Source organism: Parasteatoda tepidariorum, chromosome 7 (assembly GCF_982258835.1).
Source record: "Parasteatoda tepidariorum strain Cologne lab strain chromosome 7, Ptep-v5.0, whole genome shotgun sequence".
NCBI classification, from domain to species: domain Eukaryota; kingdom Metazoa; phylum Arthropoda; class Arachnida; order Araneae; family Theridiidae; genus Parasteatoda; species Parasteatoda tepidariorum.
In genome coordinates this window covers 77,008,055-77,035,263 of record NC_141761.1, presented here as the reverse complement: position 1 = coordinate 77,035,263, position 27,209 = coordinate 77,008,055, and the positions used below count along the sequence as shown (strand labels likewise).

Sequence of the window (27,209 nt, the reverse complement as noted above, 5' to 3'; positions counted from 1 at the left end):
AAATGACTCAAAGAAACTTCTAGAACATTCCATAAATAATAACTAAAATCTTAAATAACTTATATTATTAAATAATATATCTACATACTTCTAAAGTCTTGTTAGAAATCATGAGAACTTGGAGGATCCAACTCAAGACCTCCCACTTATCTAGTGAGCATCTTTAGCCGCTCGTATTTAAGTTGCCTCCTCCATGTTCAGTGTGAGCTAACGCTTTAATACTAAAGTTTATTATAACAAGGAAATTTAATGCATATAAAAGTCAGTAAAGTTATATTTACGATACAATTTAAAGAAAAAACAGTTGCACTGTAAAACTTTTAGTGTATCTTTTCACCAAAAAAGGTGGCAGCTACTTTATACACTGCAAGAATTTTCATTCTAAAATTTAAAAATAAAGTGGTGCAAAAAATTACAAAAGTGGTATAGTGAAACGTAAAACATAACTATTGGATCTAGGCTTTTCGTTGAACCAAGAACTGAAGGTAGCTGTTACTTTATATTCTAATATTCTAATTGTTTGCGTTGTTCAACATCCTATTCGGAAAGATATTACACCACAGTTTTTGCAGTGCAGTTTAAGCTCTTGATGCATAGCAACGTGAAAGACAACTAATTCACTCTATTTCGTAATCTTACGTGTAAAATTTACTGACAAGATACAAAATATGCCAAAAGTAACATTTTTGGAAGTTTAGTGTAAGCTTATTCCATTTTAAGCGTTTAGAGTTAAATTAATTATAATGAATAATTAATAATAAATTTTGTATATGAAAATTCTATTTGTGAGGACATAAAATTAAGTGTTCCAATATACAATTGTTTGCGTTGTTCAACATCCTATTCGGAGAAAAATTACACCACGGTTTTTGCAGTACAATTTAAGCTGTTGATGCATAGCAACGTGCAAGACAGCCAATTCATTCAAATTCGTAATCTAATGCGGAAAATTTGCTGCAAGGAAACAAAATACGCCAAAAGTGGCATTTTTGGATAAGAAAATAATTCATGAATGGTGTGAATCAATCTGATTTATTATTGTTTAGATTTAAACACACCGTTTATAGTACATAGGGCGATTATGAAATAATTTTGCTGACTCTCTGAAGAGTTTACTGCTTGGGTGAGATTAATATTGTAGGTTGGCATTATATTATATGCGGTAAAGAATGATGCCATAATCGATTGCTCAGCTTTCATGGTCGCAGTTACAAAGACAAACTTTAGCAATTTTCAATCGCAACACCTTTTCTTTTCATTGAAGCTTGATTCCAGCAGTAAAAAACTTAAGGTGAAGTTTGAATGTAATTTTTAGCCCAAAAAACCCCGACGTTATGCCTCTGCAAGCTCCGCTATTTTTCGTGATCACTAACAAGAAGAGAATATGATAAAAATCTTTAACCCATTCAAGGCCAGAATCTTTTACAAAGAACACAATTAGCATTAAATGTATCTACCGTTATAAAAGTTTTCTCTTAATTTTTTTTAGAACTAAAACAGTTCTGGCTGTCTGCCAAGATCAATGTGATAGTATCACAAGGAAATTAGCGTCATGAAGTCATGTGTCTGGACAATTAATTTTGTTGAATGTGCGTCATTGCTAAATCTAACAGGTATGTACTATTTTAGAGACATTTAAAGTAAAATTTGCAAGAATATGCAAGATTTTTAAATAAATTTATATTTCTAAGAGTTCAAGCCAAAGTTTACTCGATGTATTTATTTAAACAAAAATATTATTTTCTTTATTTGCTCACTATAGAAAAATTACGCCCTGTAGACATACATTTGGCAAAATTCCCAGCAAAATTAAGCAAAGCAGCGTGTTGCATATTCCAAATCATTTTCTGTACATTTTGAAAACAGAATAAATGTTTATTTTGTCTTATATTTTTATAAGAAAACTGCTTTAATTTTATGGTTTTCTATAATATTCATGATTTTTTTTTAGTTTTATAAAGTGCGTAAATTTAATTTATGCTTGAAATTTTTGGGGAAAAAAACGTAATTTTATTTAAGATAACCTTTGGAATAGAGTAATTTTATTGTATAAAAAATAGTAATAAAGCATTGAACAAAATTCTGAATATAGAAGCGAATCAATTCTGAACATGAACATAGAACCGAACATATAATATGTATATCAGATTGCTCATTAAAATTTATCTTAACTTGATCTTATCGATTTCTTTTTAAAAATTCTAAATGCAGATATCTTTGTTTCAATCAAAAATATTAATTTACTAATATGCACAGCAATTACTATTTGAATAACAAAATTGCAATTTACTTAAATTATATGTTTGAGTAATAAATGAAGTCATTTGCATCGTTTTGTTAAAAACAATTAATTTTCTAGAAGATCAAGAAAAAATTTCTTTACAAAAAATTGAAGTAGCGGATGGATATTTCAATACACTACCTCATGAAGAATCCGATGAATAATATTATTTTGAACTATCTATCATTCCTCCTGATCCGAACAGTGATAATGAAAATATTGGTGCTATCATGATTGACGTAATGGTGTTTTTTTTAAAATAATTAAGGATTTGCACGATGTTTCCGAAAATTCCAACACAGGAAACGATCATCGAGGTTTTACATAATTCATCTAAAATATTTCATTGAATTTATCTTCGCAACAAAGGTTCTTGATGCAAAATTAGAGAAGATTGGACCCTTTAATAGACACAAAATATCGTGAAAAAGAATGGGAAAAAATTCAAAAAACGTGTATTCTACAAATGCAGGCAAAGCTATGTGGAACTCAAATTTTTAACTTACATTCTAATTCATTGGTAACTTAAACTTATGCTGTTCAGAAAAATTGGTTTCTTCTTACAAAGCAGGGTATCACAATATTTCTGGGCATTCTAATATTTTCTGAATATCATAAACTTCTTAGATAAAATATGTATTGGGGGAAAAGCACCGATTGCTTTACTGCAATTGTGTCAAACAGCATGTCAAGGAAACAGATAACAAGAAATAATAAAATATATAAGTTCCAATCCCGTGGGAAGGCCAAAGGCTATGCTTTCAAGTGAAGTGTCCACTAAGACAGTGATACAAAAACTATCAGTTTTTAATTTAAATGCATTAATTTTTTTTTTAATTTTTTTTACTGTTATGTAGTGCCGCAGTTATGTACTATTCCCAATAACTTTGATTTTATGCCTCATGGAATTTTCTGGTAGTTCTCTCTCATTTTTCAATTTTTTATGAACTAAAATTCTCCTTTCTACATCTATGCCAATGTCTTGGACTTAGAGAAGAAAAAAAATTTATCCGTCAACAAATTTTGATTAACGCGTGCACAAGTTACTTCTTTCGAGCATGAACGAGTAATCACGTATCAGTTTCTGCCACCCCTTATAAATGCTGCAACAATACTCCTGTAATTATCCAGACCACTCATTATAACGATACAGTATATCTGTAGTAAGCAAACCTGAACTGCCGAATTGTATCAATGATTGACTTCTGTATACATGCTTAAAAATTATTATTGTACAATCACTGAAAAGCACGTGTTTAGTAATGATCAACTGAAATTATTGCATGCTAGAGTTTGAAAAAGTGAAAAAAAGGTTGGCTTTAAAACAATTTGAAACAAAATTCATGCAAGCAACGGGTGACCGTTGCTCTGAAATCTCCGTTCAGAGGTTCCCCTTAATCTAAATTATATGGAAGTCGTTCGATTCCGTAATAATACACTGTTAGAATTTTCATTCTAAAATTACGGTAAATTAACCAGCTGTAGTATGTTCCTTAACTTAACTGTAAAGTTTACGGTTAGGAGCATTTCATTCACTTTACGTGTTTAAAACCGCTTACAACTGGTATCCTTGAAGAATCGTAAGTACAAAATTATACAGTTTTGTAACCATTTCCAACAAGAACGGTTTTAAAAAATGAAATTTTACTGCAGTTGGGTTAAGTTTGTCTTTTCGTTATTTAATTAATGTTGAGTTGTGTTTTGACAAATGAAATCATGAATTGTGGCTTAAATAGTTGATCTGGTATCCATCTATCTTGAAAGGTAGGAAATAGTACTAGACTTTTTATGTTCCGCAGCCCTGTAGAGCTATAGTTCGTTCACCAGGAGTTGAGACTTGGCTCCACCTCCTCGGACGCTGAGTTCATTTCAGCGCGGGGGAGTAAGAGGACAAACATCTCCGTTGTTGAAATTGAGACAACCCTTAATTTGCGCCAAACACAGAAAGTGAATTCTTTTTCACTTACTTTGCTTTATCATCTGCTAATATACCTTTTGTTACACTAGCTAATTAAATATAGTTTAAATTTAAAAACTGTTGTTCTCCCAGCGAAATGTCTCATAAAGGACAAACTATTCACTCAAAAGAAAGAAATATCATAAAAAATAGTGTAAATATCATCAAATTTATGAAATATTCATTGTTAAAAAAATGCACATTAAGTTTGCGAAATAAATATTTTTGCCAAACGATCGCCAAATAGCAATATTGTTCAGGATTGCTCACAACCTTCTCCCAAAAATAGCGAAATAGTATCGTCGCATACCACGTGATGAAGGCGGAGCCAAGTGCCAACTCCTGGTGAACGAGCTATACATATATGCGAGAATGAGAGTTTCGTATTCCTTAAGTCGAGTATCTTCATAAGTTGGACGTATTTGGCTGGTTTCTGGTTGTTTAACCGTATCAGTTAACTTTTAGCTCACAGCTAACAATTTGAGTATCTTCCTTTTTTATGGTTATTTTACTGATTTAGTTGAAAATATCGAAATAACGATTCAATAAATTATTATTTGACCATTTTTTATGAGAAATTTTAAACAATATATGACCATTATCCAGACATTGCCATTGTTAAAAGGTGGTTTATTATATATGAAATATAAAGTAGAAAGGAAAACATTTGTGAAATATTGAATATTTGTAGCGCTCAATGTATCTTGTTATAAATAAAGAGAAACAAATAATTTTATGCCTTAAAATAATTTCTAAATTTTGCATGAATTAAATTCTTGTAAAACTCATTAAACAGATCTCAGTATATACTTTCATATATAGATAAAAAGATAACAAAAAATTAGAAGCTACAAAACAATCAAGATATGTATGAAACACGGAATTGAAATATATGATGCCGAAAATGGATGTTGAAACAGTATTAGAAATATTTTTGTAAATAATTATTATTTAATTTTTAAAAAATACTAAATAAACACAGAAATTCAGAGAGAAAATTAATGAAAAAAATATTTATTTAAAATTTGAAGGGAAATTAATCTTAACCACCCAAGGGATTATATAAATCAGACATATTTGCCAAATTTCAATTTAAGACTTATTTCAATTCATTAGGGAGAATAACAATAATTTTCCAGAAACTAATGTTTAAGTAATGATTAATTTATTAAAACGGGTTGTGAACCAGATTGTAATGGGTGCTACGCATTATATAAAATGGTTTGATCCAACAAAATTTTGTCAAGTTTTTGTTTGTTTTTTGAGCCTTGGGGATCTTTATTATTAATTCTATTAAAACTGATGAAACTGGTATTGTAAATTAAACTAAATATATTATGAAAGATCATATTAAGAAAAAACTTGTATAAAACAGGGCAATATGTCTCAAGAGTATAGAATTACGGATGAAAGTAATCTTATTACTAAGAATTAACTGCATTAGAAAGATTGTTAAAATAAATTTACGAAGAACTGATTATCATGTATCAAAAAACATATATTTTACTGCTAAATATCCCTTTTTTAGGTTAGCCGGGGGGGGGGATATCATCTAAGTGAATTAGATTACATCCCGTAAAAACGTTTTTAATTAAATAATTTTTAGAATAAAGCTACTTTTAAAAGAAATTTTCATTTAAAAAATAAATTTATCCAAACTTTTTTTATTTGAAATAAATCGAATAAACTTAAGAAATTAATACACCCATCCAAGAATTAAAAATAAGATTTATTTTAAATATTTTAGTTCCTCCTATTTTCAATAATTCTTTTGATTTAAATGAAGTACTTTCGAAAAACTCAGTTAATAATGATCACAATTTAAAAAACGAATAAAATCAAAGCCTTTTTTTTAATAATAAACACCTTGCAACCTATACAAATCCATATATATAAGTTTTGTCACTTTTTTTCATAAAATTAGGTACTAAAGTTATAAAAAAACGTTACCTTTCATTACAGTATCATTTTTTAAAGTATAAAACCTTTTGAGAAGGCTTGATTGTGAATAGTTCGGAAAAAATCACGTTCCTTGCATATACGCAAAAAGTATAGGGAATATAATTTTGTTTGCAACATGAGGGAAACAAAATTGCAAGTTCCACTAGCTTTTCTAAACTGGTCAAGTACTTGGTTTACAAAAAATCCCCCCAACTCTAGAAAAGCTTCAGAAAAGTCAGAATTCTGTTCAAAAACTTTTTTTATCATTATCAACTAGCGTTTCTCTCCAATCTCAAACATATATGTTAAGTAGATATATCGATTATGTAAATTTTCCATTTCCACTTCTAAGATACTTTCCCCTTCTGCATCTTTTCCAAGTTACTAAAGTATTCATTTAGATAGCGTATCATAGTAAAAAAAAAAATAATAACTCAATGTTGCTCCCGGTTTATAAGAAATAAAGACTTTCATCGAATATTCTAACGCGAAAAAAAAATTGTAGTTATAAAATAAAGTAAAAAATTGCTAATCACTTAGCTTTTTTTTAAAAAAAATGTTCACATTATTTGTACAAAAATATTTCTTGGGATCAATTGATTTTCTTTTGAAGCAACAAACTTTAAAATTTAAAATAAAATGTTTGAAATACTGCTGCAGGGATTCCGAAAATAAAATGTCCTCCCAATTTCACCAAAAACAATTTGGCGCCATTTGTTTAATGAATTATCAAAAGGAATAATACGGTAGAACAACTAACAGTTTAGCCAAAGAATATATTATTATTATTTTTTTAATGGCGGGTCCTTGGGGTTTGTCCCATACCCAGTGGGCACCTGTGGCGAAGCCACGGCGGTGGAGCAGCGTCACCCACGTCACACAACCACAAACCCGTTTATAGGGTGGGTCACATTCACACAAAGAGGAAAGGACATAGAACACAGAGAGAGAGGAAGGCTCCATGCCCTGAGCAGGATTCGAACCCGTTTCTTCATCTAAAATCGTAGAAAAACGAATTTCGCTGAGAGAGGAAAGATGAATACAGATCAAAATACGACTTATTAGGTGCGTGGCCATCGGAAAGTTTTAATGCCTACTAGCGTCCCTTTTTAGCTACGTTTCAAAGTTTGTTTTTTAATTATTTTACAATTTATTTAATTGTTACAACTTCTACAAATATTTCAATAAATACAATCTTAAAAATCCTTCTTTCTTAAAATCCAAATTAATTTAAACTTTTACCAGCTTTAGCACCAAAATTTTAAAAATATTTTTAATAATGTATCAGACAATTTCATCTCATTTAATATCATTATTAAAATAAACTTAAACCTCGGGTATTTTTAAGTTAATAAATGAGTTCGAAAATGCCTTTAACTATCACCCTAATTCATTTTCCTCTTTAACTAGCTCCGATAAATGCTCCTCTTCGTATTAATCGATTGCGCTATCTAACAAAGAGACGAGGGTAAAACTATTTTTAGTAAAATAAAATGCATAAGTTTCAAATGAAATAGACGTTTTTAGATAATGAAGCCTTTTGTAGAAAAATACAGCCAGTTATTTTTTGATTGCCAAATAAGAAAGTGTTTAAATATTTTTCTCATTTATAAAATTTGTAATATGTGTTTTTAGAACTTAAAAAGACATTTTTTAAAATAAAAATTAATTTTATCTTATTAATTTATTTGTTTATAGGTAGGTCATCAACCTCGTCTTCGTTAAGGCATCCATGGATACAGCAGAAAAATATTTATTTAAGAAACCAAAGTCTTTTTCGTATTTTTATTTTTAATTTCGATTTTTATAAAAAAATATTGATCATATTCCAGATTGTCCTTAGATTTCAAAAAGAAAATCCATCTTAAACTACAGGTTTATTACTACATTAATTGTAATATTTACTATAAAAAATATAATTAATATAGATTGCGTTATTATGTTAGAGAAAAGAAGTATTCTTTGTACTTAAACTGTGGTACCAGTTAAACTTTTTGAAAATGATGTTTCTAAATTCTCAGTTAATAAAATACGTTATTTTTATAATAAAATACGAATTATTTTACAAGTAATTCGCTTTAATATAAAAATACCTGAAAACAAGGTAATTTCGGTTTGTTACAACAACGTCTATTTAACGATGATTATTTTTAAAAAATGTTTTATTAGTTACAAATACATTTGTATTGTTAAGTAACATTCTAAAAGTAGCCAAGATAGAATTTTCATCAAAATCGCATTTTTTTAAATTGTTTTATATCCGTTTGACGGTTACAACGGAATCTCCTATATTAAATCACAAAGTAGTGTCAAAGTACTTTTAAGAGTACAATATAAAAAAAGAATCATACAAGTCATTGAATTTGAAACTAATATTTAGCAAAAAATAAAACAAAGGTATCTTAAGAACTTAACAAATGATTATAAGGGTCGAAATTTCTGAAGTTAGGAATAAAAGTGAAAGTCATTCCCAATAATTTTCTTTCACAGAAGAATAAGATTGTTAAGATTCTTTTTATCTCCCTTTTACTGTTATTGACCTCAATAATAATTCGTCAGTTTTTCTGTTTTAAACATAATTTGCGAATCTAGATTATTAGTATTTTTTTTTCATTTAATTTCGAAAAAGTTGTTATTTACTTACATTTTAAAATAAACCCCACAGGAACACAAAAACCCCGCAGAAGAGAACTAATTACAGGTCATCCTATGTACAGTACATGTAGCATTACGCACCTGTATCTTTTGTGTATCTTCAACTATTGGAAATTGTTTCATTCGTTATATCCAGAAATATGGTAGTCAATACTATTTTCCTCACGCAGTGTTTAATTATAGTTGTTTATTTGTGTACTGGACTTTAAAAACAATCAATTTCTGTTTATTAGTTTTTATAATAAATTCATAGCAAAAGCTTTAAAATTTCACATGAATATCATTTTTTATTCAGGCAAGCAAACAATCATATTTCATTACATAATTTAACAAATACAACAGAACTTTATTTAATTTTCTAAGAATTCAAGTTATCTGTTATAGAAGAAATCATCTCCCACGCATTTATAGATGTGTTGGCAATATGGATAAACTTATTTAAAATTTTGCGTCCAATATTATTCTAATCACACTCAATCATCTTTCACAACTTGCAATAATTATATTTCTGATGCTATGATCCAAATTATTCACTTAACATCATTTATATTTTGCGTAGTATGTTACAGTGATCAAAATTACTATAACAAATATTTAATTTTTTTTACTCTTTTTTATTACCTATGTTTGATGCGGAAATTAAAAAACATTTCAAAATCAAAAACTTTGGGAATATTAGATTAAAGTACCTATTTTTGCCTGCTTTTGCTAAAAACTTTTTAAAAAAATAGGGGTGTATTGAAATTAATAAGCGATGATGCGTAATGAACCACTAATGTTTTTGTCTCCTAAATCTTAAGGGACATTCTTAAAACAAAATAGTTCCGATTCCAAAACATACAATAACACAGAAAGGAAAGCGCAGAAAAATGTCATCCCTTTAAATCTCTCTTTTTATTACTTATGTTTGATACAGAAACTAATAAAATAATTTCAAAATCAAAAACTTTGGAAATTTTAAAGTGCTTTATTTTGGTTGCTTTTGGTGGAAACTTTTTAAAAAAAATAGAGGTGTGTTGAAATTAATGAGTGATAATGCGTATTAAACCACAAATTTTTTTTGTCTCCTAAAGCTCAAAAGATATTTTATTTAAAAAATTATTTAGCTTCCAAAACACACAATTCCACAGCAACAAAAGCACAAAAGAATGCTATACCTTTATATCTCTTTTTTATTACTTATATTTGAGACAAAAAATTTATGAAATCATTTCAAAATCAAAAACACTGGGAATATTACATTAAAGTGCTGCATATCGCTTGCTTTTGTTGAAAACTTCTTTAAAAAAAAATAAAGGTGTATTGAAATTAATGAGTGATAGTGTGTAATAAACCACTAATGTTTTTGTCTCCTAAATCTTACAAGTGATTTTTTTTTTAAAAAACTGTTTAGTCTCCAAAACACACAGTTCCACTGAGACAAAAGCACAGAAAAATGTTATCCCCTTAAATCTCTTCGTGTGGCAGAGCGTCATAAATTTGAAAAGTAAGCCACTTTCACGTTTTCTTTTCTCTAAATTAATATCTTAGCTCGCTTATTTTATTTCGGTTTTCTCACAGGAGAGATCAAAAAGATTTAGTAGGACAGAACTGCCATATCTCTCAAGCCATTTGAACAACTGTAACAAGAGATGGCAGAAATTGGTTGTTTTCGAGTAAAAATAAAAGCATGTTCTCGGAGAAACTGTTGTTGTCAGTAAAAAAGATTAAAGGTAAATAGTAATTCAGTAAAAGAGACGCTTTTTTTTGTAACTTCAGAGCAGAAAGAAAACAACAGAAAATGAATTTTTTCTTCTGCCTTTACTTTATTCGTACTTTTTAATTTTGAGTTTCATTCGAAACATTTTTTTTTCTTTATTTCTTTAAAAAAAAAATTTTACTTTTAAAAAACAATGTTTCAACCTTTTTTTTACCATCCAAGAAAATTGGATACATCGCCATGGCTCGAATCCAAAGTATTGCAAAAAAAAGGATATAAATTTTGATTTTGACTCAAAAGCTTGAGATTTAAAAAAGTATGTTATATACAGATGTCCAAAGTAAGATTAATTTAATTTAAAGGAATTTTGTTATGAATGGGTATTACTAGTTTTCTCAGAAATTTTTGATGTTTAACAGATAAATATTTTTATTCTATAAATGAACAAAGAGTTAGAAACCTTTATTTTTCATTGTTAGACCTCATATCAGTATTCTTTTAAAGTTTTAAAATTTTGAAACGTTTGAAAACATTATTAGAAAAAAAAATTCCCAGTTCAATAAACCAAATTAATAACTTTGTCAAGATCAAACTGCTCACTTATTTTCTATTATTAATTATAGGAGCTAATGAATTTCATATGATTGATGGGTATTTCTGCCGAAACGAAACGAACTTTGACTTTTATTAATATTAAGTAATTTTATTTTATTTTATTACCGTCGTTGAACACAGCCGACCCAATTTTAGGTTTTACGACTACTTACGCTCAACTCCGTAACCATTTTATTTTGAATCCGATCCAGAAGACAAGAGAACTCCTGGATTAAGTATTGTAAGATATTTGCCTTCTTGGAAAACTTTTTTATGTTACTAACCCACATTTGCGTTATATAGAGAGGAAGACCACGAGAGCCTCCCACGGTTAGCCTGACGCTAAAGGAACTCTAACCCATGATATTTCCAACCACTATTCTAACCACTGAGGATATTTCACTTCAGCACTGCAGTCAGGGCAAGCCGGATGCACATTCGTATCGACCAGCCATCGGTGGGATTCGAACCCGGTTCACCTCATTGGAAGGAGAGTGTTCTATCTCCTAAGTCAGAATTTTGAAAAAAATAAAAAAATAAACAACAATTTTTTAAGCAATAATTTAGCTAATGGCACTGTCCAAGAATTAAAAGAAATCATGACCAACTAAAAGATTATTTTCGTTACAAAGTTAACATCAATCTTTACATTTATTTGTCACGTTAAATTGGTAATTAAAACAGGTATTAGCTTGCCAATCAGTTTTATCTAAATTTTTTAAGCTCAAAAAGAAAGATTTTTGTTATTAAGTTTACTTAATTTGAGACCGCGGAGTTAAGACCTAACGCACTGTAAGAAATGGATACTCAAATTTCATGAAAATCTCTTCATTTTTGACAAAACCGTTTCCTGGTATATTCTCCTAGCAAGCATCTCGACAAAGAGACGAAACAATTCGTCACTTTTTCGAGAAAACGAATTTTGTCGTTTTATTTTTTCCAAAAAAATCGTCACACCTAATGTTAATAACTTTTCTAATAATCATTTTATCGTGGGTACCATATAGTTGGATCAATGTCACCAAAAAACACAAGAATGACAGAAAGACAATGCGGGATTCGAACCCGGGATCTTCCCAGTATAAGGCAAAACAGTTCACCGCCATACACTCCGGTCAGTTTATGTCGAAGCTTCATTTTCAACAGTTTAGTTTTCCTTCTACATCCGTCATTCTTGTTAAGTATAGCTGAGTACCTCCCACAATGCACTGCGATGAGGTTCCGAAGTGAGGAAACATTTTCGTCATATATTTGAGAGTTAGGGTATCGCCACAATCACGTAATTTCGTGACGAAATGATTCTCAAAACTAACGAAATACTACCCAATTGAATTTGTGAATCGTCAAAAGTAAGAGTTTTTTTTTTTTTTTTGGAGTGCGGATTCATGTTTTAAATGTGTGTATTCAAATAGATAATTTATGGAAATTTGGGACATCTGCTGTTGGTATCCAAACTCTGCTTATCGGTTAAAAGGATCTCGTTTAGGCATTAACATGAACTCCCACACAAGCATTAACATGAACTAATGAGTAAAAATTAAAAAAATATATCACGATAACTTTCTAAATTTATCTAATTTCTAAATAATGACTCCGATATTTTTGATTCCCAAATAAAATTTAATTACAATTGTATCGTATTCTCTAATTATCACTTTGTCACGATATTGTCCATTATCAGTAGCCAGTAACCTGTATAAATCAGAACCTGATGTTGTTCTACTTGTTGGTGAATTCTGCTTTTTAGTACCAGTAACAGATAAATACTTTTCTTTTAGTTAAGTATATGATATTTTCATTTGAAGGAAAATAATATAAAGTGTGAAAAATATAAAATTCGTGGCAAAAAAAAGACCTGAACAATTAATTATTTTTGTGAATTGTTAGTATTAAAGCACTTTAGTATTAGAGCTTGATATAAGTTTGAAAATCTTGTAAGTGAAATGCCGTTTGAATGATTAAAAATAACCATATTTAAGTTAAACATTAACACTAAAGGCGAAATATAATATCCTCCAATTCTCGATTATTTATGTCAGCTTGCATATTTCTTTTACCACTATTTACTTCTGCACCTAAACTATGAGTTTAACGAGCTTTAGGGATATTTTTAGTGGTTTCGTCTGCTTCTATTTTTCTCAATATTTTGTAAAAAAGCTTTTTCCATAACAATGCACGTTTTAATCAGTAACAATGGTTTTCCTCAATGAAATTTCGTATCTTCGATTCTGTGCCCAAATCACATATCAACGAAAAGAAGGGATTGATTGAATACATACCATCACTTAAAAATTTGCAGACTGCTGAAAAAAGAAAAAGGCACAATCCAAATCGATGCTCCCATTTTCGAGTTATTATCGAATATTCACCCTGGCAGACTTTCTCATATATATTAATAGAGATGAGCTCTTTACTTCTGGTTTGTTGTTAGATTAAAAAAAGCGAGTTACTCAATCATCGACCTCGTGATCTAACCAAGATCTGTAATCTGACGAAGATTTTTGAAAGCTATATTTTTTATTTAAATAAAACTTCAACATAACTTATATCTGCAGCGAAAAAACATTGAAATAATGAAATCAGTAATAATGAATAATTTCAAAATAATCTTATACCATAATGAGTTTTGGAAAAGAAACTTAATATAGAGCGGTAAAAATAAATAACCTTACAACCTTTAAAGTAATGAGATAAAATCAAATTTCTATCTACTAATTTAAAAAGATAAAGAGATAAAGAAAATGGAAATTAATCTTGTCCAAAAATAGAACATTAAAATGAATTTATTTCAATATAATATATTCTGAAATAATCGTGAATTTTTAATGTATAAAATATAAATATTAAATCGTGCAATTTAATCATTTTCAAATTTATTTCTATTATACTTCCAAACTGGAAAATAAATGTTTTATTAAAGTCATATATTAAAAACATCATAATATTTTGAGATTTGTAAAAATGATGTTCCTTTTTATTAAAATATTTAAGATTAAAAATTATTTAAAAATAAATAAATAAATTATCATTCTCGGAAAATCTATGAAATTATTTTAAATTATACCATACATGTCAGCTTAATATTTTTCAACATTTTCAAGCAAACAAGAACGATAAATTATTTCAAATAAAATAATTTACAAATAAGATTTTAATAAGTTATAAAATATTAGTTTTTACTCTATTGCTTGATGAAACAGTTTAAACTTTCACTTCATAAATAGATTCATTTAAAAAAAAGTTTATTATTTTTATCAACGAATGGCAGATCTTCATAAAATTGAGTTTACTACGAAATAAAACTGGGTGTTTTCTATTAAAATGAGTTTGTAGGTTTATGTAAGTAGAGTTTTGCTAGCATATTGTTTTTGAAAATAAAATTCCGCCGAGCATAATGAATAGAGAAAGATATTGTGAATTCTAGTACCAAGAACATAATAGTATTTTTTCCCCTTTTTCTTAACAAATGACAGCCAAAAAAGCATTTTAGGTGTTTAATAAGCAAAATATATTTTGAAAATATAATTCCTAGAAGCACAATGAATCGAGAATGACATTGTGAATTTTAGCACCGAGTGCATAATAATATTTTTTTTTCCTTGTTCAGTTAATGACAACCGAAAAAGAATTTAGGGGTTTAATAAATTACCAATTATTATAAAAACATCAGACAGATAATCAAAGAGTTCTCAGAGAGAATTAGGTAAAACAGGAAATCAAAGTCGGATATGAACAACTGAAGTTTGTGCTTTCCTGCTAGCTGAGCTTAAGTCACTATTTTGAATTTATTGAATTTTAAAATTTTGATTCAAAATTGAATTTTAAATTTTAAAATTGCTTCCTTGACAAGTGATGTTCTGTCTCCAATGGATTTAATTATGAATCCAAATCATTAGACCGAATGATTTCGAAGTTGCTAAGATTTATATTAATAATAAAAAACAATAAATTTTGACCTAAATGCATTTTACATTGCTATTGTAATACTTGAAGTTCCTTACTCAAAAGAAGGATGGAAAAAAAAGGCTAACTTAAGAGAAATACTTCTCCCCAGAGGAAAAATTAACGAAGGTCTTAGTGACTTGCTCTGGCAGCATTGCGTTAGATCTCATAAAACAATATTGTGACTCGGATTACAAGCATTTCATTCAATTTAATTTTTATTTGGTTTTAAAAAGAATGTTTTTCTGATTTACTTATAATTTTTATCCTAAACTTCACTATCTAGACAAATAAGGTATTGTCTCTTAGTTATTTGCGTGAATATAATGAATAGAGCAAGACCAATCCTAAGTCTATAAAATAAAATAATCTAAAAGTTATAAGTGTTTCAATTATATAAATATAATCTTTGACTTTTAACTATTTCAGTGTCTGATATTTCGTTCTAGGCAAGTGAGATATTATTCATGTATTCTTTGATTTAAATAAGATTTAACAAAAGTCGACAAAACTTATAATTTCAAAATGATGAGGGCTTTAGGAATGAAAAATATATTTTTTGACTTACACCTTTCTACGCATTAAACCTTGTGAGTTTCAAAATATTTAATTGAGATTTCCTTGGATTAACGGTGAATAATTGCATTAGAAACAATGTTTTACTTGGAGCAATGTCAAACAAGCATACCTAAGTATGGACCAGAAATTGTATTTTTCATACATAAAATATTGATAAATTTTTATTACTCCTATGCTGTCGACTTTTTTTATTTCAGTCAATTCAGTGTAGTGAAAAATACTAAGGACTAATCACCTGCTCGCAGTGCTCGCAAACCCCCGGAATTGCTTTTGCAGTTCTTTTCGGATTGCTTCGTAATTGAAGCTCACTTCACTCGCTTATCGGATGTTTTTGTTTTTTAGTCCAGCTTTGTGTGTGACGATGCTTTTTTTAAAATGAATTTCCAAAAATAGGAAACCTATACATCCTATAAAACCTTTGTTGATGTGCATTTGGGTAATATATTTAGTATATCTATTATCATAATTTGTTAGCATCGCTAGCTTCAATAATAGTTTGGCAACTTCTTTTTATTACTATTGGCCATCCAAATTCGATTGGTACCTACCTTTCTTTAGTAAAATTCACAAACAAAATTGTTAATTATAAATTAGTTTTAAAAACAACAGGAATCAAACTAATTTAAATAATGAATTAAAAGACATCAGTTCAGAAATGAATGGCTTGTTCTAGACTTTAAAAATGCATGCAAAAAAATTTATGCATTGTCTTGGAAAAAACTAAAATAACTGACGGGCAAAACAACTCTATAATAACCAAAGAATGACAGAAGCAAATAAGTGCAATGTTTGACTTCAGAAGTGTGTTTTAGTATCTTTCTAAAGTACTTTTAGTCTAATACGGAAGACATGTTTCCCCGTAGATCTTCAAGTCAAGCATCTCTCCCTGTTGTCATTGAGCGGTTGGGTGATCGCCTTGTACTACCCGCTAAAGAACAATCCTACAGTAAAGTACTTGACTTCGATCATCGGGTTACCAAAGAGGAGGAATCATCCCTCTGCAGAAAATCGTGTCTTCATATCATTCACAGGGATGTTTCCCGAACGGTCGCCAATTGCTGAGTATGCAGATCTGGAGCGACGTAAATAAAGTAATACTACTACTACTTTTGTCTACTTTTACTTTACCTTTTGAATACTTTTGTCTGTACAATAGCATTATATTTTAAATCACAAATTAGTTTACTCCAATCTTAATTGTATAAGGAAAATAGGAAAATTAAGTGACTATTACCACAGCACCCATTATCAGTAATAGTAGCACTTATCGAAATGAATACTGGGAATAGTTTTGAAATTTTGAATAAATTACTTTTTAATAAATTACTTTTTAATAAATTACTTTTAAATAAATTACTCATTCGATATGTCCTTGGTTTATTATGTTGCTAGGAAATTTAAAATTCCATCCAAAATTATTTCAGTTTTATTACGTTATAAGCTTCGATACGGGATAATAGATTTTTACAAAATACTAATTTTATTATAAAAGTTTTTTTTTTTTGCTTTAATACTTAGGCATATATTAAAATTCAGGCATATCAAAATTTATATTTTACTACGTGACTTTTATAAACTAAGTTTCATTTGTAAACTTTTCATTTGTAAACTTTTCATTAGTCAATTAAGACGAGGGAAAAGTTTTGAATGCTTGAATCAAATTTTTTTTATTTGTCCTTGTTTTCATTACGTAGCAAGAAAATTTAGAATTTCGTGCAAAATGGTTAAAGTTTTATTACGTTATAAGTTTTGATAAGTGTGATATTTTATACAAAATAGTAATTTTGTTATACGATAATTATTTTTGTCTTAATACTTACGAATATATTAAATTCTTCACTGCGTGACTTTCAGAAACTGAGGTCTTAAGTAAACTTTTCATTCGTCAAATAAGACGGAGGAATAGTTTTGAGATTTATACGTCTTACAAATATCTGCAGGTTTCTGCTGAACTTTGATTTTCTGACAGAAACCTACTCATTAGAGAAACGAACTAACTCTAGTGGAACTGAAACTAAATGCATGGAAAGTTTACTGCTGAAAGTTATGCTGGCTTTTGCTGGATAAGTCCTTTTCTAAACATTCAGCATTATTATTAATTTAGATAGAGTCTAGACATGCATCAATTACGTCATTCTAGAAATTCAATCATTTAACTGACAAATATTGTTTTGCCAAAGGTAATTAATATTTCAAAACTACCCAGTTATACTTGACTTTAGGTGTTAAATCCCGAGAAATTAATATGGCAAATGACAGTTTGGGGATATGGTGTAAAATCTATCTTGATCTTATTCAAGTCAATTACTTATCTATCCACGCTTTTTAATCCTAAAAACAATTTAAGTAGTTTATTTCACACATCTGAGTCCCGCAATGAACTGATCGTTAAGACGCGACTCCCAGCAGATCACCGAAGTCAAGCATCACTGGCTGCGGTCAGTGTGCGGGTGGGTGACCACTTGGATCAGTCTGCGTAGGGACCGAGGGTGTGCGGTATTGGTCCTCGTTAAACTGTTCTATCGTAAAGTGCTCGACTTCGCGTGCAGGTCGTCGGGCTACCGAAGTGGGGGTGCCATCCCCTCTGCAGAGGATCAAAATTGTGATGGCATGTCTTCGGATCATACTCAGGGATGTTTCCAATAGCCCATTGTGCAGCTCTAGTGCAACGTAAATGAACAACAACAACAACACATCTGAATCCCTATACGATTTATATCAAAAAGGATCATTTTTAAAGAACGTTTTCAAAAAATTTACGATACAAGCAACTTAGATAGCTTTTTTCCAATAAAGATATGTTTAAAATCAGGGAGACTCTACTCATAAGCCCCGTGGTTATCTCTCATTATTTTTATAAAAGGTAATTTTGCTAATAAAATATATAATTATTAAAATTATATTTAAAACCATTTTGCAACACATTATTTCAAAGCATATATTGCGATTGTTTAAGAAATAAACTGAGAAAAAAAGTTAGCAAAAAAGCACATAAAAATGAGCCAACTTTCGAAGTAAGTTGAATTTTGAAGAAAAAAAAAAAGACTTTTTTAAGTTTCATCAAGTCAAATTTAAATATCAAATTTTTCCTGAATGCAAATCTATTCATTTGGCATTTTTCCTTACAAATTTAAAAGTTAATAATTCTCAAAATAATTTTTCAGAAATAAGTTTTTATTCCCTTGTATTCTCTGTATCTCATTTTTCTGTCTATTTTTATATTTTTAAGTTTCTAAGTCTTATTGTTTTACCACATAAAATTAAAATGTAATGTAAAGTTGAAGAAACAAAACATTATCTGTTTTTGATTACTTAATGCAGGTTGTTTTATTTTTAATAATATAAAATGTATAGTTAACAAAATTTAGGTTTTTAAAAACAGTAGTTCTTGAGGAAATATTCCATTCATATTGGAAGTTGCTTTTTTAAGAAAAAAGTCTCCAAATGGAACAGGTAGCAATTTAAACAAGGAGGAAAAATATTCAATACTAGTACTAGTGGGCTGCCCCCCCTGCTCGTTGACGCTCGCCAACCCCCGAAAATTACTACGCAATCTTATATGGTTTGCTTCGCAAATCAAGCTCACTTCGCTCACAACTAACTTAGGTACATTGCAAATGCACAAAATTCTAAGAATTCAAAACAATCATTCAAATCCACATAACAACTTTTTTTTAAAAAAAAATTACATCTTTTTAGTAAATACTAAGTTATTAAAATAAATTTGAATTCAAATAAATGACATGCAATTCGTTAAACCTATCAGAAATGTGCTATAGTATAAAATCTTAAGATAAAATTTCTCAAACGGATATCTCTTTGAAAAGATTAAAATTTTGGCTATAATTAAGTCTATTAAAAATTGAAATACGTGAATTGCAATGGAAAAACCTGCATAAACAAATAAATTCTAGTAAAACAAATAAATTCGTGATATAAATCAAAAATCGTCAAATAAATTCGTGATATATAAATTCGTGAAAAAAAAGCGCTTTCGAAAAAATACTAAAATAGAGATCTATCCACAAAGACTACTCCCTTCGGTCTAGCTTATGCTCGCTCTGGTTATTTCAGTTTCCGTTTTTAAAAGCGCTATATGTTGAGCCATCTCATCTAGATTTGGCATGTGACATTTTTAGCGGCAATCATTGGTCGATTTTCTAGCGTTGTCATTCGGGAAGTTGTAATGAGGCTTTTTTTCGTCGCCGTGTAAGAGAAATATATATAGAGAGGATTAGTCACCGACAATTTGATGAGATTAGATTCATTTATATTCAGGAATAGAATATCAAATAATTGAAACTATATAAATTAAGTAATACGTTTAGATAAGTTTTAAGACAGTAGCAAATACACTTTAATGGAAAAATTTTATAAAAGTATGTTTTTGAAACAATGCCCATGTTATATCTTTCATTTTAAAGCTTAAAAAATTGAACTTAGAATTACTATCATAATGTGCATTTAAGAAATCTATGGTGAATAAAAAAAATGATTCTAGAGGTAAAAGAGATATTTAATGCATTAAGCTTGAATCAGAATTTCAAATCCTTTATAGCAATTATCAATACTTTCTTCAAATCAATCGAATTAATTTAGATTACCTTTCGTTTTATAAATTTTATGAATTAAAATTTATTTTTACTATTTTAATTTTCTTCTTTTTAATTTATAAAAGAAATTGGCAAAAAAATAGCCGAAAAGAAAGGCCTGAATAAATTGTTTCGACGCATAATTTCTTTAAAAGAAATGTACATTAGCGGTGAGTTTTAAAAATGCCATTTAAATTTCTTTAAACAAATATATATTCGTTATAGCTCGCATTACAAAAATTCTAAAAAAATATTCTTGCGATTAATAATATCTGTATCAGCAATACTGCCAAATAGGTCACCAAATCGGTAAATTGCAATGCTATTTATGTCTTGTTTTATTGCAATTTTCTACAATAGTTATTAGAAAACATAAAATTTAGATAATTTCGGTAAATAAATGCACATGAACAGCCAGCCCATAATAAACTGGCTTCCAAAGTGATGTATGATCACATTTCCCATCATGGGTTGTTGAATAATTCTTAATTCTTATCATTTAATGTTCTCTACCTTTTCTTACAATTATGATCAGTAATTTCGTAACACCCTGTATTTATATATTTAATAATATCCGGATTGATTTCACTTCTTTCATTAAAAATTGATTTAAAATTTTATTTTTACATCCTTTAAGGTAAATTGGCTTAAATTCTCCTGGGCGACAATAGTTTCATAAACTAAATTTAGGATGTTTTAGTTAAATATTATATTTGTAAGTGAGAATTATTTAAAGTAATGTCTTATAATTATTTTAAGCAAATGTAAAAACAATGCCTTGGAAGAAGAATTCGAATATATTCGGTTTTCTTTGTCACAAAAACTGAAAAATAATTTTAAAAAATTAAATTGAAGGAAAAAATTATTTATTTAAGGAGAAAAAAATTACTAAAATAATTCCCAAAGCTTCAAAAAATAAATAAAATGTCTATTCGAAATAGATCTCTAAGAGATACGAGTAATTCCTTAAAATATTCACTAAATTTTGCAATTAGGAAATGTTCGCTGTTTTTACTAAATTTAATTTAAAAAATGCGTTAAACTTATTTCTTAGTTATGCTTATGTATTAAACAAACAATTCTATAGACATCTTGAATAAAAATAAATTCAGCATTAGTTTACGAAAAATTATTTTTTCATTAATTTTTTATAGTTACGTATTTTTTGCTAAAGAAATGAGTTTATTTTAGTTAATAATTTTCATAAAACCTACGGAAAAGTTATTTAAGTTAATGTTTTGTCTTTTCTCATTTCACTTTTAAAAAAACACCAGAAGTGACTAAAAAGTGGAATTTTTTTTTCACTTTTTTTACTTAACGTAAATCAAATAGCTGTGCAATTAACTCGTTGAGAGCTTTTTAAACATTCGCTGACGAAAATTACTTTACGAACAAAAAGGATTTTAATTGAGGAATGTGTAACTTGCTCTCGATGGAATAAAGATTGCTACGTGAAATTTCGCATCTGATGTTGTTAAAAAGTAAATAATTTCTAAAAACAGTTCTGTGTAAATATGTCTAACACATCTCCCCACGCGTACTTTTTACTATTATTTAAAAGCCTTGCAAGCCAGTTTTGTAGAAAATAAAATTTATTTATTTCTAACGGAATTTAATCCGTTGAACTTCGAAAATTTCAAAATGAATGCTGGCTGATTTTTAAATATATATACTATATTAACATATAAAATCTTAGCATCAAAGTATGAAATGCTTAATTACCTATTTAATTTAAAAAATTTGTAAAATTAACTGAATAAGTTAGAAATAGTTAATATTTCTCACATTGCCGAAGCATCGCCATTCAGGGCAATGACGGGGCAAAGTATATAATGCATAATTTATGCTCATTCATAATTCACTCATAGTTTAAGCTTATTAAGTATTTCATGCTTTGCCTAAAGAGCATTGATTCTTCGATCAAATGTCTAGGCATTCCATACACTGAAAGAAATTCCTGATCAAATTACAGTAAAAAGTATCGGCACTCAGGTTGCCGGTATTTTTCACTGTGAAATCCATTTTTAACGGAAAGTATTACGGAACATAACAAATGATATATCGTAATTTTTACAGTAATAATAACCGTAAAATGACTTAATCACTCTTAATAAGTATTACTGTAAAAAATATAGTATAATATTTTTCGGTAAAAATAGATTTTACGGATAACGAACTTAAAAATTTTTGTCATTTAACTTTATTTTTTAACACCAATTTTACCTTTTACTTTTATATCCCTTTTAATGGTGCTTTTTTGCCTTTTCTCAGGTTCTTATTTAACCCTTTGATCAAGCCAATTTTTAATGCTCTTTTAATCTATCCTATCTTTTTCCCATGTTCCTTTTAATCACTTTAATCCATTTTACTATAAAATCCGTTTCTACTGTAAAATATTATACCGTAAATTTTATAATAATATTTATTTAATTAGATTTATTCATTGATTTTACGTTAATTTTTACTGTAAAAATTACGATATTTCAGATATTTTGTTCCGTAAATGTGGATTTAATGGGGAAAAGTATAGCTATCCTGAGTGCCGGTACTTTTTACCATAATTTTATCTGGATTTTAATTTCAGTGTAATAACTTATTACGTCTAAAAAAAGTTTAAAAATAAAATAGGTGAAAAATAAAACCATATGAGGAAAAGTTAACAATTAAGCCTCTTAACTGTTAACAGGTTAAGGCTCTTAAGGTTTTAAAAACAAAAAGGAAAATAAGTAAAAAGGAATTGAAGAATTTCAAAAATATCTCTGATTTGCAAATACAATTAAAAATTCCTCTAAAATTAAAAAGGAAAATTAAATATCTTCAATAATACAGGAAGGAAATCCTAAAAAATTTTAAAAACTATTTCTTGTGTTTAGAAATTTATTTTGTTTGAAAAATGTTTTTCGAATTAACTTTGAAAAGCTTTCATTGCTCGTGAAATTTCTGTCGTTAGTTACTGTTTCACGATGATGTTCCCCCAGGCTTTCTAACATGAGTTTGACATAAAATTTCGAATTTGTACTGTGAAGTAAAACTAAATCTTGTTAAGATGAAAGAATGCTTACCGTGTGAAGTTTAATTAATACTATTACTTCAGCTTTGCCGGAATAACTATGGATTTTTTAATCAAATTTGCATTCACTAAGTTGTTACAGACTGTTTTAAAGTAACATTTGAGACATGTTTGTTAACCAAAATCATTAATTGAGTGAAAAATAAAACGAAATAAACAGGTATTTTTGAGTATTCAAAACCAAAAGAGGCATTAAAGCGATCAAAGACATGGTTTAGATTTCTAGAAACATATAAGAGTATGCCACGTGATGTATTTCTACGAAATTGAGGAAGAGTCAGATAGAAAACTTAGAGTACTATACTATTCATATCGTATCATGAGTATCATAGAGTAACATACTATTTATGTAAATAACTAAACATTTTTCATATCCAAAATTTCATACAAACGTGTTTTAAGAAATAGAGAATTGAAAATCACAAAATTTTACAGTCTTAGTTATCAACAGTTTACAAGATATAATTTAATAGTTATTTTAAAAATAAGAATCATACAAGAAAGTATCATAGCCGTTACTTATTATTTGACAGGAAACAATTATTTCTATACAAAATTGACTGCTACAAAAGAAACCAACGTATATAATTAACAGCTTACAGAAACTTGCTTCGTATTTATTTTAACATTAAATGAATTTTTGCTATCCATTAGATAAGTATTGACTGTAACAGTTTTAAATATTAACAACTTACGAAAAGTCATTAAACAATTATTTTAGCATTAAATAACATTAAAAAATTATTTTAGCATTTAAATAGCTGAACAGATGGTGAAAAATAAAATTTTGGCTTTCAAATTCTAGGCATTTTAAATGAAGTAATAGTTTCAAAGCAATAGTTAAAACGCGCGAAGCAATAGTTTCAGGCATTTTAGATGAAGTAATAGTATCAAATAAAACTTCAGTAAAGTTTTTGAGTTCTTTTTAGCTAAATATCAATAAATCATTCTGTCATTTTCATAATCATGATGGAAATTGATAGGAGTTATAAAAGATATAAAAGCTGAAAACTGTAATATATAATATCATCTGTACAGAACTTTATTCAGTTGCTTTGCTTTACGCAAAAACAATATTCAATAAATTATTAAGCAAATATCATTTCCGTTAACATCTCATCATTTCTGTGGAAGGTCTATGGACATGATATCACGATGTTTAATATTGTGCATCAATAAAGATATTGTTTAACAACTGAAGTCTGTAAGGTCCTAAAACAAACTTGCAGGTCATCAAATAAAATTATCTTTTTTTGTTAATAATATGCTATTTTCATAACTGCTGTGAGTTTGCAACAGTTACTGATGACTGTTACGTCAAATTTGACCTATCTTTAGATATCTCTGATTATTCCGAAAAATAGTGCAAAACGTCAATATGAAGAAAAGCCACTTTTGAGAAAGTGAAAAACGTTTGTGGCCTAATTTTTTCAATATTTGAAAACTTGCTCCAATGTTGCATTTTTCTGGATTCATTAAAACTTGGAAAATAAGGTATTGATTTTGATAATTTTAATTTAGGGGCAAAAATATCTCCAAATTGGAGATTTTAAAAAAGTTTAATGACTTTTATAATATAAATAATGTGTTCATTCTAAAGTCCTGATAATTCTTCACAAGACTGGGAACGTAGCATACGATATGGCGGTCCTGGATCCACCAAACTTGGAAGGGTGGTAGATGAACATCTGTTATACGTTCAGTACAAACGTGAACTCGGTAGATTGTCCGCATTATCTTTCTTCAGAAGTCAGTTTTTGTAGTGCGTTCTAAAAATGAGTGATATTAAGTATGGACCAACGGTGTGCTATCAGACTTTGCTTCAGTTTTGGGCACAGTTGAAAACATTCCAGCAGGCTTAATGTTTCGTCAATAGCACAGGTTTTTCAGTGGTTTAAGACATTTTCAGAAAGAAGAGAGTTGATGGAAAAGGAATCAGGTAGCTAAAGGCCTTTAATTGCAATAATCGGTAGAAATACTGACAAAATCTCATGAACTTTCAGATCATTGGTTGACGATCGGAAAATAATTGATTTTTTATCCCACTACTGTTTATCATATTTTGAAAAATGAATTGAAATTGTACAACGAAAGAAATCATGCCTTTGACACCAAACATCATGAATGGCAAGTTTTTTGTCCCTCAGCAATGTCAAAAAATGAGTTTTGGGCAGTAAAACACATTTGTGTTTATCTTCAATCTCTTTGCTCTCCTAAATTGAGTTCTTTTGGTCTTTTTATATCCCCAAGATTGAAAAATCCTCTCAATCATCGTAACTTTGGACACTGGAAAGCACTTAAAAGACTGCCACCATTAGTTAAATGCTATTACACCAGAGTTTCAGCTATGCTATATGAAGTGAAAGAACCATCACCAACGCCGCCTGCCCTCTCAAAGGGAATTATTTCGAGGGTGACGATATTGAATTGTATTTCTGTACGAATAAAAAATATTTATAAATCAGTCTCATTACTTAATTTGCACATGCTGTTTTATTTATCTTTGGTTGAATTACTTTACAGTAATTATTAGGCCATAAATTATACAATAACGAAAGTGATCAACAAACTTTTAAGAAGACACGTCTATACTAGTAGTGTCAATTTCATTTAATAACAATCATAGAAAAGGCAATTTCTACCTATAAGTAAATTTTAATTGGTGTTTTTTCTGCAAACTTTAAGTAGTGTAATTACAAGATATACAAGGTTTTCATCATATTATTTTCCCCAGTTTTTGGTTGGCTGGTTGGTTGTCGTCTTATAGACGTGGAAAATAAATAAAAAATAAATCAATAAAACAATGTATAGCAAGATATACAAGGTTTTCATCATATTATTTTCCCCAGTTTTTGGTTGGCTGGTTGGTTATCGTCTTATAGACGTGGAAAATAAATAAAAAATAAATCAATAAAACAATGTATAGCACCGGAAGTCCTATACACTGCTTCAGCTATATCAAGGCAAATGTCCGAAAAAAGATCCTACGGACCTAAATCCTAATCTTTTGTAAGACGGCCAAATCGGCCGGACAGGAGAAAAGATGTTCAGGTGACTGCACAGTTTATTTTATCATAAATAAATAATATATTTAGGAAAATTTTAAAATTAAAGAAAAAAAAACAATGAAAAGTGTTAAATTGTGACAACAAATACACAAGCCCAATTAATCATCGAAAAATAAATTCTTGAAATTATAGTTTTTTAGTTCTAATAAAATACCACCACCGCAGTAACATTTATCATAATATATTGAAGTTCTAAAATGACATAAATAATACCAAACAAAATCTTGGTCTTAGAATATTTTAATAAAAGTTGAAAAGGAGGTTTCAAAACCACAAAAGAAAAGACTTTTCAACACTCTAAACAAAATTTATGACTTTCTTTAAGACCTCTTTAAGTCTAGTGTGTACTTTCTTAAAAGATTCTTCAGACAGACCGCCGGAGCCTCTACTATCGATCCAAAAAGATACAGACGATCTCTATTTACCTCACCCCCTATTAAAATGGGCGAATTTCCAAACGGAACAATAGATCTGTCAAAGGATTATCATCACAGGGTGGAGATACACCTTCGTGACATCATCACATTAATGAAATTTTTCTATTATTTCTATTTGAACGGACCGCCTGAATTATTTTAGGTTTTGACCTAAATGGGAATCGAAGTGGTTGATAAATATGTCAAAAGTCAACGAACATTTAGTTGAAATTACGAGCTGTATCTATCTTCCTATTTTAATGAACTTTTAATTGTTAATGTTTGAGAACTTTATAAATCTCTTATTGATAAATGGCTTACTTTTCCTATACTTTTTTCGTTCATTAATTTTTTTTTCTCCATTGTAGGCAAATTCATCTGAACGAAATGAATTCAGATACTTTTTGCCTATTGA

At 28.8% G+C, this 27,209-nt stretch overlaps 1 long non-coding RNA gene across 2 annotated transcripts; it reads left to right on the top strand.

The window, feature by feature from the left end:
• Nucleotides 1-465: 465 nt before the first annotated feature.
• On the top strand, nucleotides 466-16,743 carry LOC139425953 (uncharacterized). 2 transcript variants are annotated; one of them, XR_015435766.1, is made up of 2 exons: nucleotides 466-1,613; nucleotides 16,512-16,743. It is a non-coding gene; the product is annotated as an uncharacterized LOC139425953 (long non-coding RNA). The 2 variants fall into 2 exon arrangements; XR_015435767.1 differs by lacking the exon at nucleotides 466-1,613 and adding an exon at nucleotides 12,260-12,476.
• Nucleotides 16,744-27,209: the final 10,466 nt, after the last annotated feature.